This window comes from Felis catus, chromosome C1 (genome assembly GCF_018350175.1).
Source record: "Felis catus isolate Fca126 chromosome C1, F.catus_Fca126_mat1.0, whole genome shotgun sequence".
In the NCBI taxonomy this organism is placed as follows: Eukaryota; Metazoa; Chordata; class Mammalia; order Carnivora; family Felidae; genus Felis; species Felis catus.
In genome coordinates, this window is record NC_058375.1 from 38,225,288 (window position 1) to 38,234,803 (window position 9,516).

The following is a 9,516-nucleotide window of genomic DNA, read 5'->3' on the forward strand; positions in this document are numbered from 1 at the left end:
CCTTCCTTTCTCTCTCTGCGACTAGGCTGTCCCTACTCTCATCGGACCCTTTCCAGTGCTGTCTGTGATCATCACTCCATGCTAACCACTCACTATAATTGACCACAATTAAAATTCTAGTCCTTTGAGGCTTAAACGGCTGATTTTTTGCACACCTCCTATTGCTGCCAAATTTGCTCCAAATTTCAGTGTCCTCTGACCCTTTGACTTTACCCGTGTCACCTCACCTGCCCGTGCTTTTCTCATTGTTCCCCACTGACTTTACAGGGAACTCTGCTTTCCCCCTTGATTTTCCCCAAAACCATTCCCATGAAGGATTTGTGTGCAACCGATTATACTGAAGGCTTGGGGAGGGGAAGAATCCTAAACCACAGAAGCACAATTGGAAATTCAATATTGAACATGCCTCTTTTCCAGAGCTCCTCAGCAGCCTGCTATGAAGGTTCCCCACAGATCTCCCAGGCTCTAACCTGCTGTCTGCACTGCAGTGCTCACTTCCTCCTCACTGCACACTCTCCCCATCCTGCAGGACTTCTCCTCAGTGTCCCCTCTCTTTGTTTTGTCGAGCCTGTCTGGATCCACACCTCTGTCCTCCAGCCCAGGGGTGCATGAGTACGCTGTCAAACATAGTAGGGCTGCAGGAAGGGTAGCCACTCTCCTTCTCTACTCTCTTCACCCGGTTAGTTCCTATTTGTCTTCACATCAGCATAAAAGTCATGCACATCCTAAGGGAAACCGTATTGTCTCAGTGGTGACCTTACTATGGCCACCTGCCTTCTGGAGCAGATAAGTCCCCAGCACCCAGCATACAGTCTCATGGTCCCCTTTGACCTTTGAAGACAGTGTCAGAGTGACATCTGTATAACGATTTCATTAATATTCATCTCATCCCTAGATTGTAAGCTCCCCCACCGAATCACTGCCAAATACAGAGGTACCAGCACATGGTGGATGCTAAAAAGAATGTGTTGTACGAATAAGTGAAAAAAATAAATTAATGAATGAGTGAAAGAGTATCCATAGCGGAGGAAACCAAATATTCAAAACACAGAGGTGGGGGAAAAGCATGACACAATCAGGAAACAAAAAAGCAGCTTAAAATGTCTGGATTGGGGGCGCCTGGGTGACTCACTCAGTTGAATGTCTTACTCTTGATTTCGTCTCTGGTCGTGATCCCAGGGTTGTGGAATCCACCCTTGTGTCGGGCTCCATGTTGAGTGTGGAGCCAGCTTAAAATTCTCTCCCTCTGCCCCTCTCCACTGCTTGCATGCTGTCTCTAAAATAATAAAAAAAAATTAAATATAATATAAAATAAAATAAAATGTCCGGATTGGCAAGGCCATCGCTAGGCCACCTGCCTTCTTGGGCAAGTGAGCAAAAGTGCCCCTCCACCTTGGTGTTATGTGACCCCTCATAGGGCCCCCAGGCTGCATTCTCACTGCTACAGCCCCTTTGTCCAGATGCTCCACCTGCACACCCAGGAGTGTCAGCCCTGCCGCGCTGGCTGGCGTTGAGGGAGATGAGCGGGGGCCAGCTCATGCTAAACCTGGAACTTCATTATTTCTTTCCCAGATCACTGCGCCAGCCTCTGTGTTCAAGCTCTCCTCTTCCGGTTCACCCTGCACACTATAGCAAGAAGGGTCTTTGTAAAATGTGAATCTCGTGTTGCCTGCCCCTGTAAGATTCTCTACCGTGCTTCCCAGCCTAGCAGGAGGCCCTACAAAAACTGCTAGAAATACCCCCAGGGTTCAGTCCTTGGGCCCCGTTCTCTACTGCAGCCAAAGATAGGCTGTTCTGTACAGCGGCTAAGAGCAGAGACTTGGAAGCCTGACTTTCTGGAAACTTCTAGCTCTGCCCCTTGCTGACTACATGATCCTGGGAAATTTGCTTAACATCTCCGTCTCCTTTCTACAAACTGGAGATGCTAATTGCAGCCACTGCATAGAGTTGCTGAGGGGATTGAGTGAGGTAATTAACATAAAGTATTTTAAACAGTGCCTGGCACATAAAGTCATAATTAAACTCCATAAACGTTAGCTACTATTACTAGTAATAGTAGCACCGTGGTGGGCGCACAGGAGACACGGTCACTACGTGTCCTGTTACTTCAGAGCTGGCACAGCGTGCGGTCAGAGCAGAGGGGAGCAATGAATTTTTCTTGAGGAGTCAGGCAAGGACCTAACAGTCAAGTTCATATTGGAGCTGGACTTTGGAGGATGAGTAGGAGTTTTCTAGGATGAGTCACACAAGGTGGAGGGACAGCATGTGCAAAGGTGGTGAGGTGCATATGTGCATGGTAAGTTCCCATAACATAGGGATAGTATTTACTCATTTGCCTATTTAATCTTCCCTTGTAAATCACGTTTTGTTTCAGCCTCTCACCTCTAAGGCGGAGCTCTGGTGTTTACTGACCAGAGACAGGAGAGAAATCTGCATCCGACCACGGAAGCAGAGGCAGCCAGTCCCACCCACGTCGCCCAGGCCTGCACCAGTGCTGCCTGCTGGGTGACTTCCTAAACAAAGCCCTGCAACTCTCTGCCGAGGGCTCTCTCTGGCTGCAGAAAAATGCTTAGCCACCTGCACAGAGTGGGCTGGAAGTGCGGGGGAGTTAAGAGCCTAAGAGCAAGGCTCAACCAATGACAGACAAGCGTTGGTCAAACAAGTCGGAGGCTTGTTGTGAACCATCTCCAGAGGTTCTCAGGGACTGGAGCCCTGGTGGCCTCCAGGCCCACAGCGTTAACCTGTCCATGAACACGTCCTAAATAGCCGCCTCCCCTTTCCTGATTCATTTCCTCCTGTTCCTGCCGGTGTTTCCTGGGATCGCCCGACCGATAAACTACTTGCACCTGCACTCATGTGCTGCTTCTGGGAAATCAAACTAAGAGAATTGCTTAAGACTCCAAAGTCCTTGTGCCCGAGCTTAATTTTGCTACTACTTGCTTTGTGAACCACCCTCCCCGCCCCTACCACTCGTCAGTTTCTTCAACATTAATAAACGGGAGGAGGGGGGTTGCAAAAATTCATAGTAGTTGAGTTGAAATCTAGGAGCCTTCTAATACTGTGTGCCTATCGCAGCTCTGTCTCTGTGGGGCAGGCAGCGCGCGGTGCTGGTGGTGGGTGTACAGGGAGAGCAAGCCACATGCCTGCACACTGGAGCGGACACAGCACAAGGAGAAACACACTGAAAAGTCGTTTCTAGAGAATTGAAATGGATTTGCCACAAGCAATAACGACATTTAGAAGTTGCTTTGGACTGTGAAGGGGTGGTGTGTAAAAACAAATAGTGCTCTTAAAAATACCGCGAAGGAACATTTTTAAAACTGAATCGTAATTGAGCTTGGACCACAAAAGCACTCAATTTAATATGTGAGACTCGTAACTGTGTCTCTGGGCGTGAGAGTTCACATCAGTTAGAAGCTGCTGGAAGCTGCTGGCAGCCCAGGCAAAACAGTGTCAGTTTTCCATTAACCTAGAACTAGTGTCTCTCTCGACTTCCAGCCCTAAGTAAAATTGCTGTAATTTCTTCTTTTCTCCAGGGTGAGAAGTTGGGAGAACTTTAAAGGTTATATATAAATATAAATCCTACAGACTTAAATTGAGCTAGTAACAGTTTACTTTCATATTTCAAAATCAAATCTCAGCTTTAGCTTGGACTCACAAAGTAGAAATGTCAGATTTTTTTGCTGTGGTCTTACATAAAACCTACAACTTTCACTTCAAGAGGAAAGAAAACCCCCACCATTTTACCTTATCCCCTGAATAGAATACAAAAGCCTTATCCATCTCTCAGAGTGGTTTTTATGTAAATTTTAGAATGGTGTCCCTTCAGAAAGGGAAGGAGTCTCAGGGGTCAGCAACCTCCTATGACCTCGGTCCTGGTCATACTTTCTCTGACCTGCCTCCCTGACAGGTAAGTCTCATCAGACTCTGCTTGTTTGCCTCCAGTGATGGGGAGCCACCAACCTCTGAGCTGGCAGCCATTATTGGACCACAGTTCTTTCTCTTACTGCCTAAACTTCGCATCCCTGCATTTCCAACCATTTACAGAAACTGACCCAACAATGTGGAATGAATCATTTACTCCAAGTGAATAATTTACTCCAAAATTACATCCCCGCTACTTGTGATTTATTCTTAAAAGAATAATTCACAAAACTGGGAACTCCCTGTAGAAGACAAATTAATCTGGGAAGAGAAGTACATGAAGACTAACGAATCTGGCCAATTTCGACCACTCACAATTATTTTGTAAAGACGATTCCATATCAGTCATCTAATTTGGTTCTCGGGACCACTCTAGAATGTGGAATTATTTACAAATGAAGAGACAAACTCAGAGGAGAAGTGATGTGTCCAAGCCCCATCACTCATTAGCAGAGTTAGTCCCTGAGCCCAGAGATGGGGATCTGCCTTCAGGGGTCACCCCCCTCAAGCTGCTTACATATGCAGTGTTCTTTGTGGGTGGTGTGAGCTTCCAGGTACATGGGAGAGAAGTGCAAAGAATCGACAGTTCAAGCAGAGATCAATCTTATAAAAAAGGCAGGCAAGTACACTATTGCAGTATGTTGCATTGAAGACTGAAAGTAGAAGTGGGAGCAAAATACTTCGGGAAAATAAAGAAGCAACAGATTCCCTGGTAGAGTTGGGGAGGTACATTCACAGACATGACAATTTATTTTGGATTTTGAAGGGGGAGTAGAGATTTATGTGCAGAAAAATGGAATGTATTATATTCCAAGGAGCAGAAACGGCACAAAGCAAGACAAGTAGGTAACAGGGCATGGCGCGCTCGGGGATGTGAGGTGCGTGATGTGGCTGAAGCATCGGATGTGAAGATGTGTAAAGCACAACAGCTTGGAGGAACGGGTAGAGGGAATTCTAAGGCCATGGAATACCACTATAGATTGAGTGCCATGATGGAACCAAAAACGGGATAGGTCCAGGGCGGGTGAGGAAGGGCAATGGATATATCCAAGGAGCATCTTATTGTTTATCTAGAAAGGTTGTTATGGCAACAGAAAGAGAATAAATGAGAGGGTCAGAGGCTGCTAAGGGGTGGCAGTTTGTGGGGCTGTTGCAGTGTCACTGAAAAGAAGTAAGAGTCCCCAACTGATGAATGGATAAACATGTATAGGCACACAGTGGAATGCCATTTAACATAAAAAGGTATGAAATTTTGATATGTGCTGCAACACGGATGGACCTTGAAAACATTATGCTTCATGGAATAAGCCAGACACACAGGATAAATGTGGTAGGATTCTGCTTATATGAGGTGCCTAGAATAGACAAATTTGCAGAGACACAAAGTAGAGTATTAGTTCCCAGGAGGTAAGGAGAGGAGGGAAGGAAAGAGTATTGTTTAATGGATATGGAGTTTATGTTGGGAATGATGAAAAAGTTTTGGGTATAAATAGTGGTGATGGGTACACAGCATTGTGAATGATTTAATGGCACTGAACTGTATGGTTACAAATGGTCAAAATAATAGTTATATATATTTACACAATAACAAATAAAGATCGGTGGATGGATGGATGGATGGATATATGCTGAAGCAAATACAGTAAAATTATGAGTTCAGATTTGAGCATGTTGATATTGTCCTGTGAGATATCACATTGGAATTGCCCAAGAGTTATTTGTATCTGTGGGTCTGGAGCTTGGTGAAGAGATCAGGGCTGTAAAACATCCTTATAAGTCTTGCTTGAGAAAAATACAACCTACCTCACAGAACTAGTATTAGATCTCTATTTTTGTGTTATGGGGTGAGGGAGGGTGCTTGATGCCCAGGGGCTAAGTAATTTTTGGATAGTGAATTACTTCAGACTTTATTTTGTGGGGGAAACTGGGAAAGGGACAGGGTGGGGCCCCTCTCTGTCCAGTGAGGCTTCTGGAACTGGTTTGGATCATGTATGTTACAATAGAATTTGGAGGTGGGTGGGAGAGGTGAAGACAGGAAGGACGCGCCCCAACTGCTGGCAGTTCTGTAGGGGGGCAGCCTTCAACTGTCAGCCCTACAAGTGATTTGTCAGAGGTCCTACCCTTCAGGGGCGGCCCACATCCAGTGACTAATCTGTATAAAAGCATAGTCATTTCAGCCTAATGTGAGACGACTCTGGTGGGTCATTTTAGCTCGAGAGCCCCTCGGGCTTGGCCAAGGCTGCTATCAGGCCCATATCACATCTCAACTTCTCCCTACACCCAACCCTGTGTCCTTCCTTCCACTAGTGTGGATCCAGGGCACTCCCTTATAAACATTCTGCCCTCCAAATGCCAGGTTCAGAGTCTGATTCCAACCTGTGACAGGGGTCTGCATGACTAACCAAGCTCCTTTGACTTTACCTAGTCATGGTCCTTGCTATAAATCACCAACTCTGCTAACTCCATCTCTAAAGACAGACCCTAACCTCCGCCTTCGCTACATGTACCGTTGAGTAGCTAATGGCTGCTTTCTGTTTTACAAGGTAGAGTGTTAACAGGCTTCAGTTAACCCAGTTGGACAAGTAACAGAAAGACTATCATGTGTTCAGCAAATTATTCCATCCTAGCTTGCCCCAAACACCCCCATAGCAAAAGCCATTAAACCTTCTGTGTTTTATTCTCTTTCTCCTGCAACCCTGAAGTGTTTGCTGACATTTGAAATCTGGTAATAATTGTCCCCTGGCCACATTTCTGAATCTTCAGGCAAATTCATGGCTGTCCCATTTTCTGAGGCAGATGTTCTAACCTACCAATCCATTCTAAACAGCCTTGCTTCTGGATATAAAGGGAAAAGATGAAATAAACATCTTTAAACTACAGGGTCAAAAAAATTACACTAGAAAAAGCTCCCAAAGGAAACACTGGATGGTCACAAAAGACAGGTTTTAGTAATAAAAATAAATATGAGACTTCTATACATTGGTACGAATCAAAGGAACCAAGACTAGGGACAAAAGATTGATCATTCAAAGCCTTTTAGAGGGATTTAATTTTTTGTTTTGCTTCGGTTTGTTTCTTTGTATATACTTCCTTCACAGTAAGTATTGAAGCCCAGTAAATTAAGCAAAGTGCATCTTGCATTGTACTCAAAGAAATCTCAGACCATATAGATTACTTAACAAGGATAGAGGTGCATAAAACCTTATGAATAGAAAGGACTTCTAATAGATTCATCCCTTAAAATTGTAGCTGCCTGATTAACAATAGCTAATGTTTACTGAGCACTGTGTGCCAGCCACTGTGCTAAGTGTGTAGACGTATTATCTTGTTGAATCCTCCCGACCCACCTGAGACAGGTAAAGACCTCGGTGTGCAATGTGAATGACGCCTCCTACAGTTGTGCAACATGGCAGCCCTGGGGATAGGCGTTACTTTCTTTTTTTCAGAGAAAACGGAGGCAGTGAATGATTCAGCGTCTGGCCACCAACTCACACCATTGGTTCATGAAACTGACAGGACTCAACCAAGCTGACTTGACTAAGCCAGGGCTCTTACTACACTACCCTGTACTTCTTCCTCTGCGATAAGACGCAGGAGTTCACTGTGGCAGGATAGGTAGTGTAGTCTCCATTACCATGACTTCCTCCTTGTCCTAGCAGCTCTCTTTGCCTGCGCTACCTTTCTGCACATCTCTGCCCACTCAAATCCCATGCATTCTTTAAGGCCAAGCTCAAATGTCTAAACTTTTCCCTGGACCCTTCCTTCCTTAGCAGAGTTAACCAGATTCTCCCTTTGTCTCCACAGTACTCTGGACCTAGATACGTTGTTTTTCCCAGATAGAATAGCTATAGCATTCAAAATGTTTCATAAATGCACCTCTAGTATTCCTAACATCGAGTTGGGGGCATGTCTCTTGCTCCTTGAGACAGGAAAGAAGCATTTCCTCCTGCCTCTTTACCTGCCCGCCAGCCCCCATCTCCTTTTCTTTTCTTTTTTTCCTCCACTTCCTTCAGCCTCTAGAGTTCAGGACTGGATTTATTTATCCTTATCATATTTTCCATGTTGAAGTGTAACCCACGAGGTTGTCTCTTTCTCTTTAGGACTCAAGGTTCCTCAAAAGCAGGGATGGAGTTTCATTCCTCTCTGCATCCCCTTTCCTTGGCACCTAGAACAGGGCCCAGTACACAAGTGCTCAATAAAAATCAAAGGAAAGCCTGTGCCCTACTGACATTGTGTGCGGGATGCATAATTCTATATGTCTTAGTTCAGGGACAGCAAAACACTTACCAAATATATAAATCCATAAGACATTATTCATAATGTTAAGTTCAGGGGCACCTGGGTGGCTCAGTGGGTTGAGCGTCTGACTCTTGATTTTGGCTCAGGTCATGATCCCAGAGTCATGGGATCAAGCCTTGTATCAAGCTCTATGCTGAGTGTTGACCCTGCCTGAGATTCTCTCTGTGTCTCCCTCTGCCCCTCTTCCCTGCTCATACACGTGCTCTCTCTCTCTAAAAAAAAAAAAAAAAAAAAAGACAAAAAAGAGAAAAAAGGAATGTTAAGTTTAAAAGTTACTAATAAAAATTTAGTCCATTTCAAAATGGCTGCACAGAATATTCAAAACCCTATATTTTAGCTCTTTCATGTGCTGTGATTGAAGAAAGATTTCCATTTTAGACAGAAACTACCATGAGCTTAAACAAAACATACCATGTGTGTCCTGGGATAGTGATAGGTCTTGCATTATGGGTTGTGCATTATTATGGTTAAAGATATGTATTCTAACCAGTCCTGGGTGGAGGTGTATGATATACTAAATTATCATACACTCATGTAGTCTAAATGCACGCGCACTTCTCTCCATGTGAAAATTTATGTGACACTAGGACATTAGGCCAAAGTAATTGTACCCTTCAATGTTTACCTGAATTTGGAGAGACAGACTAACATTTACACTGACAGTTAAACTCTTTGGACACATCAAGTTCATCCATCTAGGTGGAACTAGACGTGAACAAAAACTCTTAATAGTCAAAGCCAGTGACATAACATCAATACTTAAAAGGTCGCTGACGGGACATTTTCATTCTTGTTTTATACAATCATTTCAAATTGGTAACCTGGTCCCCAAGCCTACTCTGCAACACAAATGGAAAATTTGAAGCGGAAAAAAAAAATCTGAAAATAATGAGATGTGCCAGTTGCCAGCAAGAGAGGGAGAAGCACCTCAGTAACACAAAAACTAAAACTAAAACAAAACAAAGAGCCATATTTGTGGGGAGGCAGTCACTGTGGGCTCAAAGGCTCTCCTCCACCTCAACAGCCCTACCTTTGTACTGGTGGATACGATAACTAGTGTTCAGCTTGGGGGGCCAGAATCATCAAGAATGCATTCAAATATATTCAGTGTCCTTTATTTCAAAGAAGTTAGGAGATATGTGATAAATTTAGGTGTTCCAGTCAATAATTAAAAGAACAAACATTTTAATGGAAGTATAACAGAACTATTTGAAAAATTCAAATATTCAGAACTCATTAGGGCTTGAGTAGTGTAGGTTTTGCTACTTGGGGACTTCATATTATGGAGAATGT